The 26,118-nt window shown below is 47.1% G+C and overlaps 1 protein-coding gene, 1 long non-coding RNA gene and 1 pseudogene across 3 annotated transcripts in view; 2 read left to right on the plus strand and 1 right to left on the minus strand.

The window, feature by feature from the left end:
* PKP1 (plakophilin 1) overlaps positions 1–7,969 on the plus strand; it is a 52,005-nt gene extending 44,036 nt beyond the window's left edge. The window contains exons 14-15 of one of the 2 annotated variants that reach the window (XR_004272124.1): positions 713–1,253; positions 7,958–7,969. The gene's annotated coding sequence lies outside the window, so the exon portion shown is untranslated. Of the gene's footprint in view, positions 1–712; positions 3,624–7,957 lie in introns of those variants that run through there. The other variant, XM_032288695.1, reaches the window with a different exon arrangement.
* A 6,471-nt stretch (positions 7,970–14,440) lies between these two features.
* On the plus strand, positions 14,441–25,792 carry LOC116558680. Its single transcript, XR_004272125.1, has 3 exons — positions 14,441–14,586; positions 23,037–23,039; positions 25,783–25,792. It is a non-coding gene; the product is annotated as an uncharacterized LOC116558680 (long non-coding RNA).
* Positions 15,355–15,985, minus strand: LOC116558679 (annotated as a pseudogene).
* Positions 25,793–26,118: the final 326 nt, after the last annotated feature.

A 26,118-nucleotide genomic window follows, 5' to 3' on the forward strand; every position in this document is an offset into this window, starting at 1 on the left:
AGGCTTGCAAACCTTAGTGTTCACTGGAGGCATCTGGGTTGCTTGCTAATGTGCACATGGTTGGCCTCAACCCCAGTTATTCTGACTCAGTAGCCCTGCAGTGGGATCCAGGAAAGTCTATTTTTAAACAAGCATCTAAAATGTTTCTGAAGCAGGTAAGCCAAGAATCACAAATAGATACTCCAGCCAGATGTCATCACTCCTAGAGAGGGGCCTCAGAGGCAGACCAGCGTGGCACCATCTGCAAATAGCCTGGGGTGAAGACAGGCTCTCCTGAGCTGAAGGGGACCTCTGAGCCCCGGCTGTCCACCAGCACCCCCCACCCCAATCCCTGGTGGGGAGAGAGGACTGTAACTTTGGTCTGAGTGAAAGTTAAATAAGACTTTAGATATCCTTTCCTGGAAAACAAGCTGCAGCAGCTTGAAGGCAGAAAAGGAGAATGATTCAATTTGGCAAATCCTTAATGAACACCACCTTCATGCTTAGTGCAGGACAGCATGGGCAGGGGACAGTGGGGCAGGATGCCAGACAAAGCTGACAAGCTTCTGAATCCACAGGGCAATCTATACACGTGTCTAGGGCAGCCTTGAATCCAGTCTCAGGCCAGGGCACACTTGGGGCAGATGTGAGAAGAGGGTGGCCATACAGGCTGGGCGTATGCTGTGGAAACGTGTCACTGTAAATGCTAACTAGAGGACTTCTCCTTTTCCAGGAAGATGTGACCCAGCTGAGATGGCCTCAGTCCTCTCTGGATGGGTTAGTCTGTCCATCCTGTGCAGTATTTGGAAAAGTTCACACGCAGCCGAGAAGAAACCTGGAAACTGTGGATAACGGAAATATTTTTAGATTTTTTTTTTCCTTGGGGGAAATGGCAGGCAATGGGGGTTAGGGAGGTCGGGAGGGGGCTTTCTTGAGTTAAAGGGGCTTATATGTAATATTTCTTCCTCTGAGAAATGGTATATATATATGTGTATAATGTAAGTGTGTGCATGCGTGTGCATGTGCGTGTGTGTGTGTGTGTGAGAGTGTCTTAAAGCATAACTGCAAACTGCAAAAAGCTAGGGAAGCTATTTTATTGCAGCTCATAAGGTGGTGAAAAGGACTCTCCACTTTCTTACTCATAGGCAAGGACAACATGTGCTTTTTGGTGAGCTGCTCATAGTTCCTGTCATGTATGGTGCCAGGGCAAGGGGCATCTCTGCAGTCAGGCCCTTGGAGGAGTCCTGCAGGCTTCCTACCAGCAGTCTACAGGGGTGCAGGAGGAATTGGGGCTGGGCCAGCCTCCCCCTTTACAAGGCTGCTTTCCAAGAAGGGATGTCTGGTGTATCTCATGGGAAAATCTGGTGTGTCTGATAACGCCAGCCCTCAGGCCATGCCAAAGGACTGAGGTTGGGCAGGTGTGAGGCTCCAGAGGACGGCAGGACATGCTCTCATGCTTTGCCAAATGAGGCTTGCTCAGGGGACTAGGAGCTGAAAGGTGGTGCCTGCCATTTTCTTGGGCTGTGTGCCCATCAGAGCAGGCTCAACCTGCAAAGGCCCTGCATTCAGAGGTCTTGTCATCTACTTGTTGCAGGAGAAAGAAGGTAAAAAATGATTTATTATTATTATTTTTTAACCAAAGCTATTTTATTGCAGCTCTTCCCCAAGAGCTGTTCTGAGAATGGCTGTTTGGTCTTCATATTCCCAGTGGCGTGGAGGGGAACAGGCGGGGAGTTGGGCATATACCAGGTTGGAATGCCAGCTTCTAGTGGGATGGAGTTGGAGGGTAGAAATGAACCAGGAAGATGTTTCCACCAAGCCTGCTGTGAGTCAAGTGAGGGAGTGTTTGGGGTCCCAGCAGTCTTGGAGGTGGGGAGTTTGGGTAGACTAGGAAAGGAAAGTGCCATATCAGAGTACCGGCAAGCCCACAGCCCAGCCGGGGGCCGCCCCCCACTTCCCCTGAACCCCAGCTGTCCTGGCTACACTCTGTGGAACCCCCAGGAGATGTGATAAACAGGCCCATTAGGGGCATCAGCCACATGGAGCACCCAGACTCTGTGCACTTCAAATGAGCAGTAGCAGGAGGGCTCCCGAGGGCCTTATGAGGAAACCCATGTGGACAGCCCTTGGTGTGGACTAAGACCGAGCAGAGCCCAGCGCGCCCAAGCCTTGCTCCTTCCAGCCTTCACCTCCCGGCTAGCATTGCTGGTGGTAGAGAGGAATTAACTTCCTGGTCTGTGCCCTTCTCTAAACAAATATAAGATGCTCCTCCTCCTCACTCCTTCTCAGCCTCCTCCTAAGTCTCCTCTTCTGCACCACCCCCAAGTCCAAACCCACCTGTTGCCCCAGCAATCAGAACTACAAAACACCGATATGGACTCAGAATGACCACTGAGGGTGAGAAGCCAGACACGTGAGGACGCTGTCCTCTGAGAGGTGTCCCTGGCCATCAGCCAGCTGTGCTGTAGTGCTGGAGGTCTGTCACACCCTCCCTTGCTTCTGCTCACACCAGGGGGCCCATCCTGGCCCACCTCTCCCTCTCGGGGCCCCACGTGGGAGGCTGGGCTCCCTGGACTGTCCTGGGCATAGGTTTCAGAGTGCCTCCTCTGCTGTCATCAGAACCCAGAGGAATTCATCTCCTAAAAGAGATTTGTGGCACACCAATCTGTGCCAGGCAGTTTCCTAAGCACTTAGACCATGTCAGGGAAGAAAACAGACCACATCCCTGTCCTCATGAAGCTTATGTTTTCCTGGAGGAAATAGGAGACAGGAGTCCTTGGCTTTAGGGCTCCTCCAGGTGGGGGCTGTAGGGTCGGTCAGGGCGGGAGGGAAATCCATGTGAAACTTACCAGCCCAGGCAGGAGCCCCTTCCACTTAGCACTGCCCTGGTCTCCTGCAGCCCCTGGCCTCACGTTCCTCCCACAAGATGAAGAGCCAGGTGGGCTCAGCCCCTGCCCTGGGAACAAGGCAGCTTCCCAGGCCTCAGGGGCTCAGGTGGACAGTTAGGGCAGGCTTGACTTTGGTGATCTCACCCGTTCCCTCTCAGGCCAGCTCAGGTCATCTGGGCCTCTGACCCAGGCGTGTCACTTTAGAAGGAGCAAAATCGAGAGGGACTTTTCCTAGAGAAAGAGACCAAGGAATTTGCCAGGCTTCATCTTAGCCAACACGTGTCGGGATTTTAAGTCCACATTGGCCTCGCACTACCAGGACCAATGCCCAAAATAAGAAGTTCCAATTTGGGGCCAAATGAGGAAGGACACAGACTCTGTCCCCTCCCTGACCCTGGGACCTCCTGTGCTTAAGACAAATCCAGTCACTGGCCACCAGCCACCTCTGCAGTGGGAACCACACCACCAGCCCTGACTCCACACTCCCCCCAAGGACCCAAGAGGCAGTGACCTTGAAACCTGGCTGAGAGGTGGATGGCTGGGAGGACCCAGACTACGGCCAGGGCTGGGCAGGGAAGGGAAGCCCAGGGCTGCTGTGAGGGACCTGGGAGCCTCCCTGTAGCCCACCCTTCCCTTGCTTCATGCTTGTAGAATAATCTTGTGCTGACCAGAACCAGTTTCCTTGTGTGATACACGAATGTATTTGCTTTTTTTTGGAAATATAGAAAATCAATAAATTGCTAGTGTTCCTTTGAACTTTTTCGAGGAGTGGATTCTTTGCGGTGCTGTTGAGGGATGAAGGGGCTACTCATTTCCTTCCATGATCTCCTCTTACGGACCCTGTATCAGGCAAGAATTGAGAAGGCCACCCGAGGGCACAGGGGCAGCGCTATCCATGGACACCTGCACATCTGAGCGAGGCGTAGCTCACATATGGTGAGCACATCTGAGCCTCACCGTACCTCCACGATGCTAGGATTGTAAAGTGAGACTTAGGGAGGGAACAAATGCCCCCAGGGTCAAACAGCCTATACATGTCCCCAAGCCTGAACCCATCCAGGTGGTATATCTGTAGGAAAGAGAAATTAAGGGATGAAGGTCACGGAGTTGGTATTTATTTAGTTTTATTTATTTATTTGTTGAGATGGGGTTTTTCTGTTGCCCAGGCTGCAGCACAGGGATGGCCATAGCTCAAAGCGGGTTCAACCTCCCAGGCTCAAGGAAGCCTCCCAGCTTAGCCTCCCACTACGGGTCTCACTATGTTGCCCAGGCCGGTCTCTAACTGCTGGACTCAAGTGATCCTTCTGCCTTCGCCCCTCAAAGCACTGGAATTCCAGGCATGAGCCACCGTGCCCAGCTGGAGCTGATGTTTATTGAATGCCTACTCTACCTGGGTTCTGTATTGGGTGCTGGAGAGTCACAGAAACAAAGGATATGATGGGCCCCAGCCTCAAGAATCTCGTAAGGGAAAAGACAAACAGGGAAACTGAGGCATGTGTAGTCAATTCCAAGTGATGGTGTGGACATAACCACTGTGGGCCATCAGTGCCAGTCATGGCCACCTGGGTAGAGAAGGCCAGGATGCTTGGGGAAGGCTGAACGTGAGCTTTTCCCAATTTGAAAGGGTGGTGACTGGCAAGGCCTCTCTGCTACAGCCCATGGCCCTGACCTCCTGGACCATCCCACAGTTCAGAAATGTCCGGAGAGGCCAGGGAGAAGGAACTTTTCCTTCTGTGGCTCGGACTGTTAAATACACGAGGCCTGGGACATCCAAAAAATGTTCTGAAACCTGAAAAATATGTACTGGCTCCAAAATGTGAGATCAAGGTACAAATTTACAATCAACAAATGTTTAGATTGCTAAGCTTTCAGTGAATATATAGCATGCATGCAGAAATATGTACAACTGAAAACGCGTGCAGCTCAGTGAAGCTTCACAAATGAATAGCATCCAGACTGAGAAACAGAACATCACAGCACCCAAAACCCTGCTCAGACCCCTTCAGATCACTAAACTCCTCCCCAAGGGTAACCACTGCCCTGACTTCTAACACCACAGATTCATATTGCCTATTTTGGACCTTTATTTAAAGGGTGTCAATAGTAAGTCCTTTTTTGTGTCTGCCTATTTTATCTCAACCATATGTTTGTAAGATTCATTCATTCCTCTTGCAAGTTCGGATCACTGCTGTATAGTAATCCATGTGTAACTGCTACCATGCAAAATACAATATGACATCACCACCATTGTGACATTCGTTATTTACAAACAAATGGAAACAAAGCGTGGATTAGTTATCTCACTTCCTAATAATTCCCACATGTGATATAATTACTGGGAAATTACAACTAACAGGAAAGAAGTTAGATTTTATGTGGGATGTGGGTGCGTTTAACGTGCAGGAGTGCCAAAAAGCTACAGATGTATCAATTCTGTTGTCCCTGGCCAAGCTGAAGGCAGGCCCTCTGGCTCCTTCAGAGGACTGTCCAATGAGAGCGAGAGCATTCACGAACAGATGGGCAAGACCAAACTGGGAGGCACCGGGAGCAGCTGGCGACCTAGGCTGCAGCAAGGAAAAGGTCTCGGGGTCCTGGAGGCTGAGTCTCCCAGACCCCATGTCTAGGCTGCCACCAGGTCTCTGCCCTAAGCTTCAGTCATTTCCTCCTGTTGCCCTTGGAAGTATTCTGGCCCGGAAGCCGATTCTCTGCACCAAAGATAAAGCATTCATTGTGCATCACTTTTTGGAATGCAGTGCGTTCTGTTGTCCAGCACAGTTGGAGAAAAGAGTGACCAGAAATTGTTAATAATAACCATAGTCTATTTACTTGAGGGGAGCCACACATTAACCCCTTCCACTTTCAAAGCCTTAGGGTGTTGGTTTTCTGTTTTGATCTTTACTTCCTTCTAGGGGAGACAGGCAGCACCCAGAGTATTACATTTCAATTTATAGATGAGGAAACTTAGACCCAAAGAGAGAAAGTGACTTACTCACAGTCACGTAGCAAGTTTGTGGCAGAACCAAGCCTGAGACTCAGGCCTCCTGTGTCTCAGCCCAAGTCTGCTCTGGTCAACTCACGTGAGCCTGCCCAGCTGTCAAAGTGTTAGAACATGTTCAGAGAGTCCTGACACAAAGTCAATACTGTGCATAACCAAATCTTTAGTGAATCAGAAGCTCACAGCACCTCGAGGCATCGTAAGATTACACATCGTATGAGCTGTGGTTGCTGTGCAGACATGCCAATAAATGCAGAATTCTGAGATGGAAAATCAGATACCAGAAACTACAGTGTGAATCATCTCATCTGGGGCTGGTGGTTTGGTTGATTAGAATGTGGGGGTAATGAGGCCAGGGCCACAGAGCAAAAAATACCTCAAGGACTCCAGCTGCTATCCTCCACCCTCACCCATCATCCTGCAGACCTCGGCAGAGTGTGAATGTCACCAAGTGACATGCCAATCTCTCTGGGAAGCATGTCAAAGATGACAAGCACCACTGATGGCAGATCAGCAGAGACATCCCATATACACAAAGGATTTCAGGCTTCCGGCATTCCTAAACCCTGTCCCTGGCCCATTAAGGAGTTTCATGGCTGCTAAATTGATTTTTAAAACTTCTAAAAAGCATTTCACCATTTACCAAGCGGTTCTAAATCTCTGGGGCATAAACATCACCCCCTGCCCACAAGGCCATTACAATCCTGCTCTCTGCAGGTCTCTCCGAAAGGAAACGTCAGCCAGGTCTCCAGGGCCAGTGGGGCCCGTGCGTGTCATTCTGGATCCTTTCAAGCTCACCTTCCTGCATTCTGGGGCCCAGAGATTTCCCGGAGGATAGCTGGACTGGGGGCAGCATGGACGTGGAGAAGAATGACCACCTATTCCGTGATCCCCACAGGAGTGGGCACTGATGCATGTTAATGACCTTCCATCTCTATCTGGATGCTGCAAAGTAAGTGGGATCATTCCCATTTCACAGATAGAGAAACTATGATTCAGAGAGGTGGAGCAACTTCTTCAAGGTCATGCAACTAGTAGGTGACGGATTTGGATTTTGAACAAGGTCTGAGGCCAAGGCTGATGCTCCTCTCCCTTCCCTAGAGCTGCCATCTAGAAAGCAGGTGCCCACAGTTAGGCTGGCTCCAAAACTGGCCTCTAATGACTCCAACCTGAGACCATGGTGCCCTTTTGGGTCTTCTGTAACCTGTGTTAGCAAACGGAAGCACCTGTGCCCCACACATATGCTGCTCATCTTGTCTTTTTAATTTGAGAAACATCTAGGAAAAAAACTCTTGTCTTCCTCCAAAAGTTGAGAGGTCAAGGCAAAAATAGAATCCAACACCCCGCTCTCACTTAATCCTCTGAACTGAGAAAGCCCTTGACAACCCATGTCCCAGCCACTCTTGAATCTGAAAGCAGTCACTTCTTTACCAGTCTGTCTTTCTTTCTCTTCTGCCAGCTCAGAGCTGATCCTGCCTGGTCCCCTGTCTGTCTGGTTTTGAGTACTCCTGCGGGGAGAGCCTTTATTCTTGGCCCCAACCAACCAGATGTCCTTGATGGCTGGACCAATGGCAGGGCTGCAGAGGGTGGGACTGTGGCCACAGGTGCTGGGGGCTGGGAGTCAGGCTGGTTCAGTGGCACGCTGGACCCACCATCCAGTACCCAGGATCTGCTGTCTGGAGCTGGCCTGTGTCAGGGTCACGGACCCTCAGAGTGGCATGGTCAGGGAGCACATCTCCGCAGGCAGTATCCACCCATTTTCCAACCACCCATTGGCTAAGCCACACTGACCTGGAAAGTGAAACACCAAACAGGGAAGACAAAGGCAGCCCAGGTGGAAGAGTCTCGGGCAGGAGCTCCACCTGCCCGCTCCCTTTCTGCCCAGGCTCCGAGAGGATGTGGAGAAACCGCTGGTCTAGTCTGACTGTCTACACTTTGCAGTGAGGAACTGAGGACCGGAGAGGGAAGGTGACTTGCTGGGTCACAAAGCAGCACCGGGAGCAGGGCCAGGCCCTTCTCTACATCCCCTCTGCTCTGTGCTGCAACGGCCCCTCCTCTCCCCACTGGACTAACGGCACCTCTGGATGCTCCACAGTGCCTGCTGGAGCCCTGATGTGACGCCCAGCACCTGGGTGGTTGCTACAGCCACTTTCTGCACTGGACTGTGAGCTTCCTGAGGGCAGAGACCCAAGCAGTGCCTGGCACAGGGAAGGGGCCGGATATTTATTATTTTAAGTGAACAGGGAAGGAAGGGGGGGAATGCAAATAAGAGAAATATTTTCTTGTCTGGTATACGGTTCTAACTGGCTTCCAAGAAACAGTTAACTGGGACTCTAAACGCAGGGGGAGTTCACACACACACACACACACCACACTTTGATAGAGCTTTACACTTACACACACACAACCGTGAGGCTGCTGGAGGGATCTGTGACGGTGTCTGGCACTGCGGGTGGGCACAGAGCAGAGGCTTGGTAAGGATCAGTGTCACTGTATGATGAGAAGGCTCTCCCTGCAGCCCCAGCTTTGGTGACCAGGACTCCGCAGTGGAGAGATTGATGCCAAGTATTCCCACATTCTAAAAGGAGTCTAGATTAATAGGGGCCTTTGATTAAACACTTTTGATTAAAGATCCAAGGGCTTTTGAACGATGAGACTAGGCCAGGCATGGTGGCTCACGTCTAATCCCAGCATTTTGGGAGGCCGAGGCAGGAGGTTGCTTGTGCCCAGGAGTTTGAGACCAGCCTAGGCAACAAAGTGAGACCCCCATCTCCAGAACAACAAAACAAAACAAAACACCATGAGACTGGACGAGACGACCAAGGGCGTGGGGAATAGAGAAGAGCTTCAGAGGCTGCAGACCACTGATCAGAGAGAATGAGGAGGAACAGCCAGTGAAGCAGGAGGCCAGCCAGGAGAGTGTGGCATCTGGGAGCCAAGGAAAGGAAGTGGGCCCAGACGAAGGCTGGCCGGGCTGTGAGGGATGGTGGTGACGTGCATACAGGATGAGGGCAGAGCTGACCATTGGGCTCACCACTCTCTTATTTCCTCCTCCACCCTTTCTGCTCTTTTAGGTAAAATTTAGATACAGTGAAATGCACAAATCTTAAGTATATCATTCAATCAATTTTGGCAAATGCAGACATCTTTGCAACCCAAAGTTCTATCAAAATATAGAACATGTCATCACCTCCCAGGCAACAATCCCCCTTCCCTTCTTTTGGTTCCACATGAAGTTTAAGGTGGTTTTTTCCAGTTCTGAAAAAAAAAAAAAATCCCCCTCCCTATAATAGGCCACCACGGTTCTGCTTTTTTTATGACATATTAATTTTGCCTGATTAAAAAAATGTAGTCTTGGGGAGGCCGAGGTGGGCACATCACGAGGTTGGGAAATTGAGACCACCCTGGCCAACATGGTAAAACCCCATCTCTACTAAAACACAAAAAATTAGCTGGGTGTGGTGGCACACGCCTGTAGTCCCAGCTGCTAGGGAGGCTGAGGCGGGGAATCGCTTGAACCTGGGAGGCAGAGGCAGCAGTGAGCTGAGGTCACGCCATTGCACTCCAGCCTGGGCAACAAAAGCAAGACTCTGTCTCAAAAAAAAAAAAAAGTAATGTCTGCAGAATCTATAGTGTATGTCCTGTTTTATTTCCTTCTTTCTTTCTTTCTTTTTTTTTTTTTTGAAAGAAAGAAAGAGAAAGAGAAAGGGGAAGAGAGAACAGGAGTCTTGCCCAGGCTGGAATGCAATCTAAAAATAGGTATTAAAAGCCTCTTTTATGCTGATAATTGTGCTTAACAGCGGAGACAGGAAGGAATAAGGGAAGAAAATAACAAACAGACAGCCAACCAATATTTCATTTACATCTGTGAAATGCTATGCAAATGCTGAAGACTGATTTACTTCCAATTATGTGGTCACTTTCAAAATAGGTGTAATATGATACTGAGAAAAATGTATGTTCTGTGGACCTGGGGTGAAGAATTCTATAAATACTCACTGAGTTTACTTGTTCCAGGTCTGAGTTCAAATCATGGATGGCCCTGTTAATTTTCTATCTCTTCGATCTGTCGAATATTAACAACGTGGTGTCAAAGTCTCCCGCTATTATTGTGCGGGAGTCCAAGTCTCTTTATAAGTCATCAAGAACTTGTCTTATGTGTCTGGGTGTTCCTGTATTGGGTGCACATATATTTATGATCACTGACTCCTGTGGTTGCATTGATCCTTTTACCATTATGTAATGTCCTTCTTTGTTTCTTTTAGTCTTTGTTACTATTAAAGTCTATTTTGTCAGAGGCGAAAGTTACAACTCCTGCTTTCTTTTTTTTTTTTGCTCTCCATTTGATTGGTAAGTCTTCCACCAACCCTTTGTTTTGAGTCTTTGTGTGTCCTTGCTTATGAGATAGATCTGGATACAGCGAACCGATGGGTTTTGACTTTTTATTCAATTTGCCTGTCTGTGTCTTTGATTGGGGCATTTAATCCATTTGAATTTAGGATTAATATTGATATTTGTGAGTTTAATATTGTCATTTAATGCTAGCTGGCTATTTTGCCCATTAGTTGATATAGATTCTTCATTATGGAGATACTCTTTACCTTTTGGTAAGTTTTTGGGATGACTGATACTGGTTTTTCCTTTCTGTGTATAGTGCTTCTTTCAGACGCTCTTGTAAAGCAGGCCTGGTGGTGATGAAATCTCGGAGTGCTTGCTTGTTCGTGAAAAATTTTATTTTTCCTTGATTTATAAAGCTTAATTTGGCTGGATATGAGATTCTGGGTTGCAAATTCTTTTCTTTGAGGATATTGAATATTGACCCCCACTCTCTTCTAGTTTGTAGGGTTTCAGCTGAGAGATCAGCTGTGAGTCTGATAGGCTTCTCTTTATGGGTAATCTGACCTTTCTCTCTAGCTGCCCTTAGAATTTTCTCCTTTATTTCAACCCTGGTGAATCTAGCGATTATGTGTCTTGGGGTTGCTCTACTTGAGGAGTATCTTTGTGGTCTTCTCTGTATTACATGAACTTGAGTATTTTCCTGCCTTACTAGGTTAGGAAAGTTTTCCTGAATAATATCCTGAAGAATATTTTCCAGCTTGGATTCATTCTCTTCATGACATTCAGGTACGCCTATCAAACGCAAATTAGGTCTTTTCACATCATCCCATATTTCTTGGAGACTTTGCTTGTTCCTTTTTACTCTTTCTTCTCTAATCTTGTCTTCTCGTTTCATTTCATTAAGTTGGTCTTCGACCTCTGATATCCTTTCTTCTGCTTGATCAATTTGAGTGTTAAAACCTGTGCATACTTTGTGGCGTTCTCATATTGTATTCTTCAGTTCCATTAATTCACTTATATTCCTCTCTAGATTGCCTATTCTTGTTAGGATTTCATCAAACCTTTTTTCAAGGTTCTTAGTTTCTTTACATTGGGCTAGAACATGTTCTTTTAACTCACAGAAGTTTCTTATTATCCACCTTCTGAAGCCTAAATCTGTTAATGGAACGCACTCATCCTCCATCAGGCCATGTTCCCTTGTTGATGAGGAACTATGATCCCCTGTAGAGGGAGAGGCATTCTGATTTTGGGTATTCTCAGCCTTTTTACGCTGGTTTCTTCCCATCATTGTAAATTTATCCACCTGTCGTCTTTGTAATTACCGACTTTCAGATTAGATCTCCGAGTGGACGTCCAATTTGTTGATTCCCAGCGCCGGAATCTGAGCAACCCACTGCGCCAAAACAGCGGATTAAGATTCGTGGTGCTTTTCTGCTCAGGAATCTCCTGTCTGGCTTCCTTCCTGAGTCTCTTTTTCAATCAGCTGAATGGGTGACTCTGCCTTCCCGGAGCTCCAAACGTCGACCAAAAGGGGACCCAGTCCCGTTTACTCTGCACCAAAACTGCTGTGCCGGGGTCGCGCTGGTGACCCATGGGGCTCCTCCGCTGGGAATCTCCTGGTGCGTGAGCAACAACAATTCGTCTGAAAGTGTGGCGTCCTCTCGTTCTCTGAGCTTTCACTGGGAGCTACAATACTGAGCTGCTAGTGATCAGCCATCTTGGATCTCTCTGCTCTTATTTCCGATGTTGGTAATTTGTGTTTTCTCTCTCTCTCTCTCTCTCTCTCTCTCTCTCACACACACACACACACACACACACACACACACACACACACTTTTTCTTGAATAGTCTAGCTAGGGATTTATTTTTGCAGAAACCAACTTTTGGCTTTGTTAACTTTCTCTATTTTTTTTTTCCATTTCATCAACTTCTACTCTTTATGATTTTCTTTCTTCTACTTATTTTGGGCTTATTTAGCTTCTTAAAATAGAAACTTAGGTCATTGATTTTAACCTTTGAGGTATTTAAAGTTCCCTCTCAACACCGTTTCAGCAGCATCTCATACATTTTGACATGTACTTTCATTATTATTTCATGAAGAATGTTTTCCAAATTCCCTTGTGGTGTTTTGTTTGTTTGTTTTTGAGATGAAGTCTTGCTCTGTTGCCGAGGCTGGAGTGCAGTGGCATGATCTGGGCTCACTGCAACCTCCACCTCCTGGGCTCAAGCAATGCTCTTGCCTCAGCCTCCCAAATAGCTGGGACTACAGGCACATGCCACCACACCCAGCTAATTTTTTGTATTTTTTTAGTAGAGATGGGGTTTCACCGTGTTGCCCAGGCTGGTCTCGAACTCCTGAGCTCAGGCAACTGACCCACCTCAGCCTCCCAAAGTGCTGGGATTATAGGTGTGAGCCACCATGCCTGGCTGCCCTTGTAATTTTTTTGACTTGTGGGTTATTTAGAAGTGTTATTTAATTTCAAATATTTGGGAGTTTCTAGATACTTTTTATTTATCTCTAATTTAATTCCATTATACTCAAAGAACATTTTCTGTATAATTTAAGTCCCTTTAAACTTATCGCAACTTGTTTCAGAGCCAAACATATTTTCTTATTGAATGAACCATATGCACTTGAAAATCCTGTGTATTCTACAGTTAAGTATGCACATATATTTGTTTGCTATGTCTTCCAATGAATGTCCTCATAAAATGTCCCTCTGTTTCTATTGATACTCTTTGTTTTCGAATCTGAGGCTGGTATCTGGTACTAATCTACTCTCCAGTGTTCCGGTTGCTGTTTGTGTGCTGTATCTTTTGTCTTTTCTTTACTTTCAATGTATCTGTGTCTATATATATATATATATATATATATTTTTTTTTTTTTTTTCTTTTTTTTGAGACGGAGTTTCACTCATGTTACCCAGGCTGGAGTGCAATGGTGCAATCTCAGCTCACCGCAACCTCCGCCTCCTGGGTTCAGGCAATTCTCCTGCCTCAGCCTCCTGAGTAGCTGGGATTACAGGCACGCACCACCATGCCCAGCTAATGTTTTTGTATTTTTAGTAGAGACGGGGTTTCACCATGTTGACCAGGATGGTCTCGATCTCTTGACCTCGTGATCCACCCGCCTCGGCCTCCCAAAGTGCTGGGATTACAGGCGTGAGCCACCGCGCCCGGCCTGTGTCTTTATATTAAATACGCATCTCTTGTAGGTAGCAAATAGTTAAGACTTACTCTTATTTTTCCCCATTCTGATAATCTCTGGATTTTAAACAAAGTGTTTAATCAATTTAGAGTTGGGATAATTATTGGTATGGTTAAATTTGTCTGTCATTTTACTATTTGTTTTCTGATTAGTCAGTCCTCTTTTTGGTCCTCTGGGTTTTTTTGTTTGTTTGTTTGTGTTCTCCTTTCTTTGGGGTTAAATATTTTTAGAATTTCATTTTAATTCATCCACAGGCTTTTTATATTTTTATATTTTGGGGTCTTGTGACCTAGAGATTATAATATATATCTTTAAATTTTTAGTCTGCTTACAACTGACATTGTGCCACTTTAAATGAAATGTAAGAATTTGCAGCCACATATGTCTGCTTACTAGCCCTCTTCCTTTATGCTGGAGCTGCCATTTGTATTATATTTACATATATTGTAGATGCCACCATAAAATGTTATCATTTTTGCCTTAAAATGTCATATCCACTTGAAAGCAATTAGAGAAAAGTCGCCTTTAGTACTTTTCATGTGCAGTGGTTCTCAGGTCTTCCTAAAGATTCCAATTTCGGCTTGGTATAATTTCCTTTCAGTCTAAAGCACTGTCTTCATCATTTCTTGTTGTGCAGGCCTAATGGTGATGAATTCTCTCAGTTTACATTTATCTTTAAACTTCTTTATTTTACCTTCAAACTTCAAGGCCAATTTCTCCAGACACAGAATTCTGATTGATGGTGTCTTTTTTTCTGTCATTACTTTTAAAGGTGTTATTCCAGTGCCTTCTGGCATCCATTATTCCTGATAAGAATTTGGAGGGGCCTTTGTCTCTCACTGAAGTGGGAGCAGCAGGGCTCGCCTTTATTCTTTGCCGTCTGCTCCTAGAGGCCCAGCTTCTGTGGCCCGATGACCTGCAGGTATTTGGAGATCCACCGCTAAGACACCAGGACCCCCAGGGAGCCTAGAAATTGGACTGCTGACGTTTAGAGATGTGGCCATAGAATCTCTCTGACAGAGTGACAATTCTTAGACACTACACAGCAGAATTTATACAGGAACGTGATGTTAGAGAACTATGGGAATCAGGTCTTTCTGGGTATTGCTGTCTCTAGGCCAGACCTGATCACCTGTCTGGAGCAAGAAAACGAGCCTTGGAATATGAAGAGACATGAGGTGGTGGATTAAGCCCCAGGCAGGTGCAAGTGAAGGTGGACACAGCAGATGACACAGACAAGAGGTCTGAATATTAAAGAGAAAGCCAGCTGTTAAAATATGAGTGGAAAAGCTATGTTCCATGGGAAGGAAATGGTTTCTGGGAAACCTGAAGTTGGTTTTTTGGGTTTCTTTTCTTACATATTTGAACATCTTTAGTTTTCTGTGTTTAAATTTTCCAAGGATTCTACTTTCTTTTTGGTGATCTTCTTTCAAGCTTTCAGTGAGAGCCACTGTCCCCTTCATGGCATTTTAAAAACCGCACAGTCTGACTGCTTTTACATTCTTTTTGGGAACACACAAATCTGCATAATTTTAAGAAATTTTTGTTAAACAATTTTTTAAGTTTTCTTTTTGTATCATGTGTAAAATGTAAGTAGTAGTTTCTGTCCCATTTTTTTGTTGTTTTATCTTGTCTGTGTTACTAGAGCCTTCAAATATAGTTTGAAGTTATAAAGTATGCCCCCTGCTTTGTTCTTTATTTTTAGGATTGCTTGGACTATTCAAAGTTTATTGTCGTTTCATGTAAATTACAAAATTGTATTTTCCATTAATTAAAAAAGATTGCCACTGAAATTTTGACAGTTTATTGAATCTATAGGTCAGTTTGGATAACATGGCAGTTTAACATTATTTATTCTTTAAATGCAAAGACATAAAAAAAAATATATATATATTTGACTGTCCTAAATTGTTTATTAGGTATGAATTTTACAAACTCCACTTATATTAGCGGTAACGGTGGAGCTGGAGAGTATTGTGCCTTCTCCGAGCTGCCCGGTGAGAATCACCAATAGTGTGGTGCAACTTATGGCCCTTTCCAAGGCCACGGCTCTTTCAGCCTGCAGGTGTCAGCCCACGCATCTCCCCGTGCTTGTGGACTGGTTTTGTGATCCATTGGATGTCAGGATTTCTTCTGATAGCTTTATAGAATGGATCAATGAGAATAACCTCAAAAAATTTATATGTGGAATCTTCACCAACCCAGTAAGAATTAAGGACTCTTAGAGCCTCACGGTGGCGTCCAGCTCACTCCTCTGCAACAGACTGAAGGCTTCGAGCGAACTTTAGCTGGTTAGCACCGTGATGGGCAGGCTTGCCGTAATATGCACCCTTAGGAACTGGGCGTTTTCGGCCACCACGGCAAATACGAATCCTATACATAACATAAACTTGCTTGGCCTTATAGCCCAGTTGGCGGACTTTATCAGGCCGGGTGGGGCAGGGAACCTTGTGGAGAGCAGAGAGCTGGCAGTACTGCCAGCAGCGGACCCTCAGAAGAAAGCCCATGGCATCAGACTGCTTCTTTCTCCATGGCTCCTGGATGTACTTGTATGCACCCATCTTGACTCACCTGATGGCTGCCGCCAGACGGAAAGGAAAGAGCTGTCGACATAAAATATTTTTAAATTTATTTATTTTCTAATTTCTTTTAATAATATATCACTGTAAAGATCTTTACCTGCTTTGTTAAATTTGATCTCAGAAATTTATCATTTCAATGCTGTTGTAAATAAGATTGTTTTCTTCTTCTATTTTTTAAAAAAAGAATTTAGTAGTCGTTTGTAATGTTCTGTGTAGTATCATTTTTTTTTCTGCCTGCTTTCAAGATTTTCTTTACATCTTAGGTATATAACAGTATGACTAGAATGTGCCCACGTGGTTTTCTTTAGACACAACTTGCTTGGGGTCTGCTGAGCTTTTTAGATTCATACATTATATCTTTTATTGTGTTGGGGAAATGTGGGCCACTATGTCTTCAATTATTTTTATGTCTCATTTGTTTATCTTCTCTCATTCTGAGTCTCCAATTGCAGGTATGTTAGACCTTTTGATATCATCCCACTGATCAGTGAGTGCCTGTTTATTTTTGTTCTCTATTCTTCAGATTAGTACATGTCTGTTGATCTGTGTTCAGGCTCACTGACTCTTTCTTCTGTCATTGTAAATGTGCTGTTGAGCCCATTCGGTAAATTTTTAATTTTACTTCTTTATCATATTTTTCAGTTTTATAATTTCTATTAGGTTTTATTTGGCAATCTCAATTTATTTGATAACATTTCTTATTTATTTATTACAAGCATATTTTCCTTTATATCTTTGAGCAAAAGTATAATTTCTGCTTAAAATACTTGTCTGTTAATTCCAGCACCAAAACCATTTTATGATCAGTCCTCATGTATTATCTTTTCTCTCAATTATGAGTCAGGTTTTCTTGTTTCTTACTGTGTTAGTAATTTTTGATTACATCCTGGACTTCATGAATGATACATTGTATCACCTCTGGATTCTGTTCTTCACTTCTCTGAAGGGTGTTGATGTTTTGTTTTAAGAGGCAATTAACTGGCTGAACTCAAACTACAAACCCCATTTCCTTCATGGTGAGGATCAGTGGAAATTGCTGTTCAGTTCTGTTAGTTCGGTTGGGCTTTTTGGATTCTCCCCTATGTTTGCATAAAGAGAGATTTAGGCAAAGTTTATAGTCAGAATTTGGGACACTCTCTCCTTTGCAATGTTCCTCCTCCACTTTCCAGCTGCCCCAAACTCTCTCGTCTGGTTCTCTAAGCCAATAAGACTACAAGTTTCTGCTTGAACTTTAAGACAGTCTGCATGAAGCCAATTGCAGCCTGCCCTTTGATGAAAAGCTGCAATGGAAAACTTACACAATGAAATTTTATTTATCTGAGTGCCAGCTTCCATTCAGTTTCTTCTTTCTTCTGATCGCTCTCCAGTGTCTGCACATAGTTGTTACTTTTTATGTTTTGCCCAGAGTTTATAGCTGTTGTCTATGGGAAAGATGCTTATGATTTGCTGGAACCTTCTGATCATCAAATTTTGTGACATGGAAGTCGTTGGTGACTTGACCAAAGCAATTTTGGTTGAGTGATAGGGGCAGAAACTTGACTGGAGTGGGTTCAAGAGAAAGAGGAGGAAAAGGAATTTTAGAGAGTGAGGACTGACAGTTTTCTAAGAAGGTTTTCGTGAAGAAGAAGAGATAAATGAGGTGCTTTAGGGGATGAATGTGGCATAAACCGTTTTTTTGTAAAATAAAATCATGTCTTATATGCTGACGGGAACAATATGGCTGAGAAGGAGAAATCGATGTCCCGAGAGAGAGAGGAAAACATTGCTGGTGTGCTGTCCTTGGTTAGGTGAATAGGCATAGCACCTGGTGCACAAGTGGAAGGATCGGTCCTGGCTCGGCTGTGGACAGCTCTACTACAGTTGCCGAGGTAGGTGCTGGTAGACGTGGCGGTGGGAGATGATTGGAGTTCTCTTTGTGATACGTCCATGTTCTCAGTGCGATCTGAGAGTGAGGATAGAGGAGGACATGTTAGATGCTGGAAGAGAGTAAAAGGCACGAAATAGTTGAGAAGCGCCGGAAAACTAAAGAACTAGTGAAATACAAATTAGAATGCTGGGCAGCGCTGAGAACCCGCCGTGAATGTAAAGGAAGACCGGTCAGCACAGTCACATGCTTACTCCACCCACATGTTGCTACCACATAGGTGCAGGTGCAGAGTAAGTGAAGAGGACTTGACCTGGGGGCTTCCAGGCAGGTCAGTGAGGCCAGAGAGGAGGAAGGGAGTTAAGGATGCGGGCTAGGAAGTGGCTATAGATGGGCCACTTTAACCTGGGTAAGGAAGGAGAAAACACAAGGGGGGTGGTGGAGAGATAATTAAAATTAAGATGATAGAATGAACAGATTGCAGGGCCCAAAGGATGATTAGGGTCTGGGTACTTGAGGCAGTGAGGAGTCATTTGGAGAGTAGTGGTCAAAGAGTGTGTTGCTGGGAATTGAGAATATGAGGGAATTGACCAACCATGAAAGTAAATGGCTAAAGTGGGATAGAAGACGAAAATCTCTGCAGAAGAGATCAAGAAACCAAGAGGCCAGGATGTCGGATGGATTGTACTCATAGTTATTGAAACCACCAAGAATTATAATAGAACTGACTCTGTGATGGTGGATTGGAGCGAAAATCTTCAGGGAAGTGAGAGGAGTGTCCCAGGGTCCATCAGTGACTGCAACAGAAGGGACAGCAGCGGCACAGTGTGATGACATGAGGCACGTGTTTAACCAGACTGAAACAAGGCTCATGGCGGCGCCAGGCGTTCCTCTGTCCTACGCGCCACCTGTGATCGTTGCCAGTCAACACACAGACCATCTGGGGACAGAGACGAGCGCTTCTCCAAATACTCAGAGATAACCCAGAAGAAACCCTTGTTTGGGGTTAGAATGAGAAGGACTCCATCCTTTACATCAGGTGGTCTGGTAGGTCTGAGCTCTGTGAACCAAAGATCCTGGTTGGTGGTTACCCAAACTCCTGGCAAGTCTAGCTAGGGGGATGGGTGAGGCTGGTGCAGGGGGCACTGACAGCTTGCTATATCATCGACCTACCAGCTTATCTTGAGAGGAGAGGTGCAGAGGTTGGTAGAGAGATTGAGATGGAGAGACACAGGTGTGAAAGGGACGCAGAGGAGAGGGTCTGGCTCTTCCCTAGAGAGCCAGGATATTGTGTCTGCCCCTGCTGCTCATTCAGGGGAAACTGAGGCCCCAAGAGGGGAGCACTCACACAGCAACCCTCTGGCCTCTCGTGGCTGTCCCTCAGAGCTTCTACCCAGCCTCCCAACACCTCCCTGGGCCTTCCCTTCTTTTCTCAGTGCTCTACAAAGTTCTGAACCAGCCTGAGCCACAGGTGTTTTGGTTCATTTGCTTTTGAAAAACAAAAGACAAAGGTTAATTAAATCACCACCCACCCAGCCACCCCAGCAAAACACTCTGGCCTCATCTTTCACACTTCCTTTCCCATTGAGGCACCAAGTCCTGACAACTCAAAAATGTTACTTCATCTCCACACCCATCACCACTCTCTACCCTGGGCCACCGTCAGGCCTGGCCCCTTCGTGGCAACATGCCAGGCCTCCCAGCAGGGCCCTCTGACTCGTTTCCCGTCCCTTCACCACCAGGGTGTGCCTCCACTAGAGCCATCTTTCTAAATAATGCTGACTGCATCCTTCCCCGGCCTCAGTGCACCGACAGCTCCCACTTTTCTGTAGCCAGAATTCTTAGGCTGTCACCCAAGGCTCTCTCAGGCTGGTCCCCGCTCCCCACTGCCTCCTGCTGCTTTCCATTCCCTCCCTGTGCTCCACCCATGACAGGCATCTCCCCAGACACGATGTGCTGGGCTAATCCCAGTCTTTGTGTTGTTCCTTCTGCCTGGTGTGCCCTTCCCCTGCCGCTGCCTGTCAAAATCCTGTTCATCCTTTGAGGCCCAACTCACATGTCATCCCTCTGTGAGACCTGAGTGCGTGCACCTGTGTGGAGGCCCCAGTCGTGTCCTGGCTTGTGTGTGCATCTGTGTTTTCCCCTCTGTGACAGTGACTTGCTCCTTTTTTTGCCCTTTCTTCATACCTGGCACCGTGTCCCACACAGAGCACATGCTCAACATGCGCTGAATGGAACAGGGGTCTGGGTATAAATTCATATAATTGCGTGTTGAACTGACCTTGAAAGTCTCCCAGGCCTCCCTCCCCACGCTGACCCTTGAAGGTTCATAAACAGCCTTCCATATCGGCCAACCAGCACCCTGCAAGCACCTGCAGGGGAAGAGAATCCAAAGCTGTGCCAACCATTAGTCAAGTCTCCGATATTGCTCTGGGTTCTGGGTTCTGGGCATGAGAGAAGGAGACCTTGAGAGCACCAATGCTCCGAGAAGCACAGGGTGAAAGCAGAGAGATTTCTGTTCCACGAAAACTCACATGAATGTCTGACTTGGACGGGAAGGGACCCCAGGTATGCCCTCATTTCAGCAGGAAGGCAACTGGTGAGGGGGTTTTTCCAAGGCCACACATTCCAAGCTGGGTTCCTACAGCTTCCACTCACTGGTCTTGTCTTTCCTCATTGGGGCCACGGAGAACCGGTCCAGTCTCTCCCCGTGACAATCCTTCCAGTACCTGAACACAGCCCTCTGGTGCTTCTGAGCTTTCTCATATCCACGCTAAGCCTCCTCAGCTGCTTCAACCATTCCTTGAGGGCATAATTTACTGTCCCTCTTGGTCACCCCTCTCTGAACATGTCTCAGATTGTCACTGTCCCTCTTAAGAACTGGAGCTCTGGGCCGGGCTCGGTGGCTAATGCCTGTAATCCCAGCACTTTGGGAGGCCGAGGCAGGTGGATCACGAGGTCAGGAGATCAGGATCCTCCTGGCCAACATGGTGAAAACCTGTCTCTACTAAAAATACAAAAATTAGCAGGACATGGTGGCACGTGCCTGTAATCCCAGCTACTCTGGAGGCTGAGGCAGGAGAATCACTTGAACCAGGGAGTCGGAGGTTGCAGTGAGCTGAGATCGCACCACTGCACTCTAGCCTGGCGACAGAGCAAGACTCCATCTCAAAAAGAAAGAAAAAGAAAAAAAGAACTGGAGCTCTGAATAGATCAAGGACTCTGAATAGGTCAAGGGCCATCAGATGTGGTCCGAGTTGCACTGAGCACAGCAGGGCTGGACTCCTTCAGATTTTGGACATCCCAAATCTATCATCTAGGCCTGGAAGTTGCCAGGTCCTGGGGTCTCCAAACTCCAGTTCCTCAGAAACTCACGCAAAGATTTCTTTTGACTGCATGGTGGCCCAGATATTCTAGCACCTTCAGCCCATGGTGGATCTTACTCTGCTACCTCCTCAAGGAGGAGCAAGGAAATTGGGTGTGGCATATGTTGGTACTGGAAATAGGATTCTGCAGAGTTGAAAGAACAGCTTCAGGATAAATTTATCTCAGGTAGGTCTGAATATGACAGTTCCAGCTGGGGAAGCAGCCCAGATGCCACAAAAAGTGATGCCTCAATGTAACTATCAAGGGATCCCAGACGTGCCGCAGGTTGATGTGTGGCCTTGGAAAAACCCCCTTACCAGTTTCCTTCCTGCTGAAATGAGGGCATATCTGGGGTCCCTTCCCGTCCAAATCAGACCTTCATGTGAGCTTTCATGTAACAGAAATCTCTCTGCTTTCACCCTGTGCTTCTCGGAGCATTGGTGCTCTCGAGGTCTCCTTCTCCCATGCCCTTCAGCTTCCCGAGGTTCTCAACAAACCCCAAACATTGGCCCCAGCCTGCCCAGCTCCCTGGCTAGGACTGGGGAGCCTCCAGTTGGGCATTCATGCACAGATTCCCACACCCTCCCCCACCCAGCCTCCTCAACCTCCCAGTACCAGTGGCGGGGAGCTAGAGAAGCCATGAGTCAGGTGTCAAAACTGGCCCTGCCAGCTCCACCTTCCATCTAAACACAGTGTCAGCAAAAGGCAAGTTGAGGTTTGGCTGGAAAACTCTGCTGCCACCACTATCCAAGTGAGCAAGGCAAATAGAACTCCCTGCATATACTGAGCCCAAGCACTGGATTTGTAGAAGCTCTTCCCATCTTCCCTCAGCTGGGGAGGACACCTTTTACAATGACCATCAGGCCCATGGGAACCAGCAGGAATTTCTCCCTGCTGGCAGGAATTTCAACTATAGGACTAGATTGGTAGATTTGAGAGAACGAGTAACATTTGAGACTCAAAATAAAAGTTGAGCCACCCAGTATACAGGAGAAATCAAGGTTGGTAAGGATAACCCCCCTATAGACCCTGGGTGAGTTGGCAATGCCTGTACCAGCCCTGCCCCACCCAGAAAGGATTTGGAAGGGAAGCCCCAGCAGACCCTCTGCAACACCACCAGACTCAGCTGCTCACTCAGAGAATCAACTCAAGGGTCCTGCAGTATCCAAAGAGCCTTGCATAAAATCTTAGTAGTTGCTGCCAGGCACGGTGGCTCATGCCTGTAATACTGGCACTTTGGGAGGACGAAGCAAGGAGCTCAAGACCAGCCTGGCCAAGATGGTGAAACCTGGTCTCTACTAAAAATACAAAAATTAGCCAGGTGTGATGGCGGGTGCCTATAATCCCAGCTACTCGGGAGGCTGAGGCAGAGAATTGCTTGAACCTGGGAGGTGGAGGTTGCAGTGAGCCGAGATCACGCCACTGTACCCTAGTCTGGGTGACAGAGTGAGACTCCATCTCAAAAAAAAAAAAAAAGAAATCTTAGTAGTTGCTCGTGTGTGTGTGTGTGTGTGTGTGTGCGCGCGCGCGTGTAAGGGAATCAGATTAGCATTTCCCAAAATGAGTTCCAGAGGATGTTCACAATGCTAAGTGACAAAGGAGGTCTAAGTTTTAGAAACTCTGGGCTAAATGAGGTGAAGCAGTTTTTTTTCCTCGTGATTCTCAGAAGCTTTAATGTGCCCATGTGTGTCGTAGCAGAGAAAGAAAGAGAAAAAGACAAAGAGGTGGCAAGAAGCTCCTCCCAGTTTACTTCCGTGCAGAAAACTTTTTAACAGGACAGCAGTTTCAGAGGGCCACTTTGGAGAGCCACACTGAGACTGTTTAAACTTACTTCCAAAGGAAAATTCTGGAATCCCAGGCAAAGGCTGTCCCGGAACAGGTCAAATGGCAAACCAGATGGACATGGACTGGAAGAGCTGTCTGTGTGCATGAACCAAGTGCCACTGATGAGCCTTGCAGGGGGAATTCCAGCGTGCTCAGCCTTGAAACCTGCAGGCTGGTGGACAGCCTGCCGTGAACGTGGGAGTCAAGATGTAAGGGAGGAGCAGGGCTTGCTGCTTTCTTTGAAATGCTCTCACCTATCTCTGGGTAGCCTATCACCATCTGAGACAGGCTCCCAGAATCTCTGTCTCCTCAAGGATTGGAGGACCCTTGGGACCGCAGGGTAACCTAGCTTAGTAATTCTCAAACTAGAATGTACACATGGATCCCTGGGGATCTTATTGAAATGCAAATTCTAAGATTCTGCATTTCTACAAGCTCCCAGGGGGTGCCACTGCTGCCGTTCTGCCGGCACACTTTGAGCAGTAAGGTCCTGGCCAATCCAGGAAAGCTTCCTGAAAGGGCAGACCTATAAAAGAAGGGCAATTTGGAAGGAAAAAACACAAGGCTGGGGCTGCAGAATAATGTGGAAGTGGGGAGCGGGTGAGGCTGGTTTGGAGAGATAGGGAGAACAAGGAAGCCAGATCAGTCTAGGGGCACAGATTTTACAGTTAAGAATGGGGTGGGAGACACAGATGGGTGCTGAGGGGGGAGGCTGGGAGGTAGCTGCTGGGAGGAGGGCAGGGCGATCTCGGGCCCACACCAGCAGGGCGACAATTCAGGTGCATTTCAAACTCCCAAACCACACCCAGGGGGTGTTCTAATCCCTCAAGAGAGGGATGAAGACGTGGGGCTCCTGGTCCCACCCACTCCTTGGAATAGGCTTCTGCTGTCCAAGGGGAAGAGAGGTGGGGGTGTCATTGGCACCGGCGACTCCCCTCCCATCACTGTCTGGCTGCACACAGCTGGGCGGGGCGGCTGGACTGACTCCCACTGAGGAAGGAGAGGGTGGGAAGGAGGAAGCTAGACGAGGCCCACCCGAGGCCCGGGGCATGGGAGGAAAGGGGAACCTAAATTGGGGGAAAGTCAGGGCAGGCAGGAAGGAGGGGTTGGGCACCACAATTAAGGGCAAAGGACAGGAACCAGGGGACACTTTCTATCTGCACAAAATCTCAGAGATGATAGCAAATGCTACCTGCTTGTTCCACGTGCCAGGCACTGTTCCGGGCACTTAGATTTATAGGAGCTTTTTAGATTTTTTTTTTTTTTTTTTGAGATGGAGTTTCAATGTTGTGGCCCAGGCTGGAGTGCAGTGGTGCGGTGATCTCGGCTCACTGCAACCTCCGCCTCCCAAGTTCAAGCGATTCTCATGCCGCAGCCTCCCAAGTAGCTGGGATTACAGGTGCGCACCACCATGCCAGACTAATTTTTGTATTTTTAGTAAAGACGGGGTTTCACCGTGCTGGTCATGGTGGTGGTCTCAAACTCCTTACCTCAAATGACTCACTTGCCTCGGCCCCCCAAAGTGCTGGGATTACGGGCATAAGCCACCATGCTGCCTCTACAGGAGCCTATTTAATCCTCATGATAACCCAATGAGGTAGTTGCTAATATCATGCCTATTTTACAGAGGAAGAAACTGAGGCACAGTAACTTGACTAAGGTCACTCAATAAGTACCTAGTGGAGCTGGGATTGGACCCAGGGAGTCTGGCTTCAGAGTCCATGTCCTTCAACACTTTCCAGAACTCCAAGTAGATTCTGAGGCACATGTGACTTCCTCCCACCTCCTGCCACACCAACCCTTGCCTGGGTAAGATGTAAAATGGGTTGCTGCTGGTGGGAACAATAGTACCCTTCTGTCCCCTGTGGCGAGGCAGCCCCGTCTCTTTCTTATGAAAATCTTCTTTCTGACTGGTTCCCCCACTCATTCATTCAGGGTGAAGCAGGCCCTGGCCTCCAAAGCTCCACTAGCCAAAAACAGTGTTTCCTGAACCCTTCAGATTGTCAAATACCCAGCTACCCCTGTTCTGGAGCCCCCAAATCTTCTGCTGGGCAAGGTGCTCCCTCTGCTCTTTGTGGAACGCTGTGTATATGCATTCTATTCCGTAAGAGCCCTCAATTTCCTGGGCACGAGCATCATTCATTCATTCAGCAAGGAGGTACTGAGGGCCGCCATGTGCCCAGTGAGCAGAAGAGACATCCCCGAACTCTTGGAGCCTACAATCAAGTGGAGAGAGACAGACAAAAAGAAAAAAAAAAGGAAAGGAAACAAGATAAACAGTGAAAACATAATCCATGTAAAAGACAAAAAGCACAGAGAGAAGAGTCAGACAGGGGAGGAGGCTCCGAGCACAGAGTGGAAGGATGGGTGCTGCAAAGTGAGCGACTATGGCTGGGCTGGCCTCCCAAGGAAGGCCGAGTGAGGACTGAAAGAAGGTTTTGCTGTCAAACCTCACTCAAGGCGGTTTGTGCCAGGCACTATTCCGGGCATTTAGATTTACAGGGGCTTTTTAGGTTTTTTTTAAATTTTTTGAGACAGAGTTTGGCTGTTGTGGCCCATGTTGAAGCCACTCTTCCTGAGTGGCTGTGATTTAGCAAAGGCTGGGTCTGGGTGGGCATGTCCCTGGGACCTCAAGGAGTGAGGTTTGACTACAAAGAGCTTTAATTTTTTCTCAGTTACTGCTACCAGTCATTGGGGAAGGCCCTGCTTGCCCTGCTGGAGAGTGAGTGCTATTAAAGGTTGCCAAACTCTGCAGCTACTGCTGAGTCCTACAAGGTCACATTTTGGTTATGAAGTCTCTGTCCTCATCCATTTCAAACTCCAATCACCTATTCAACTCAAAGCTCCCCTTCCCCTCCTTCTCCTGCTCAGCAGAGTAAACTTGGGGGCAAACAGGGAGCAGGGCAGGGCTCTGCCATCTCAGGGGTCCCTGTTCCATGAGCCCTCTCCTGCTGGGATGGGCCTGGGGCCCGGGAAGGAGCTCCTTCCTCAGTACCCAAGGCTGTCTTGGTGTCCCTGCACCTCCAGCTGATTTATACTGTGCTGTACTGTGTTGTATTGTATTATACTGTACT

Source organism: Sapajus apella, unplaced genomic scaffold (assembly GCF_009761245.1).
Source record: "Sapajus apella isolate SASKATOON/1434 unplaced genomic scaffold, GSC_monkey_1.0 scaffold22, whole genome shotgun sequence".
NCBI classification, from domain to species: domain Eukaryota; kingdom Metazoa; phylum Chordata; class Mammalia; order Primates; family Cebidae; genus Sapajus; species Sapajus apella.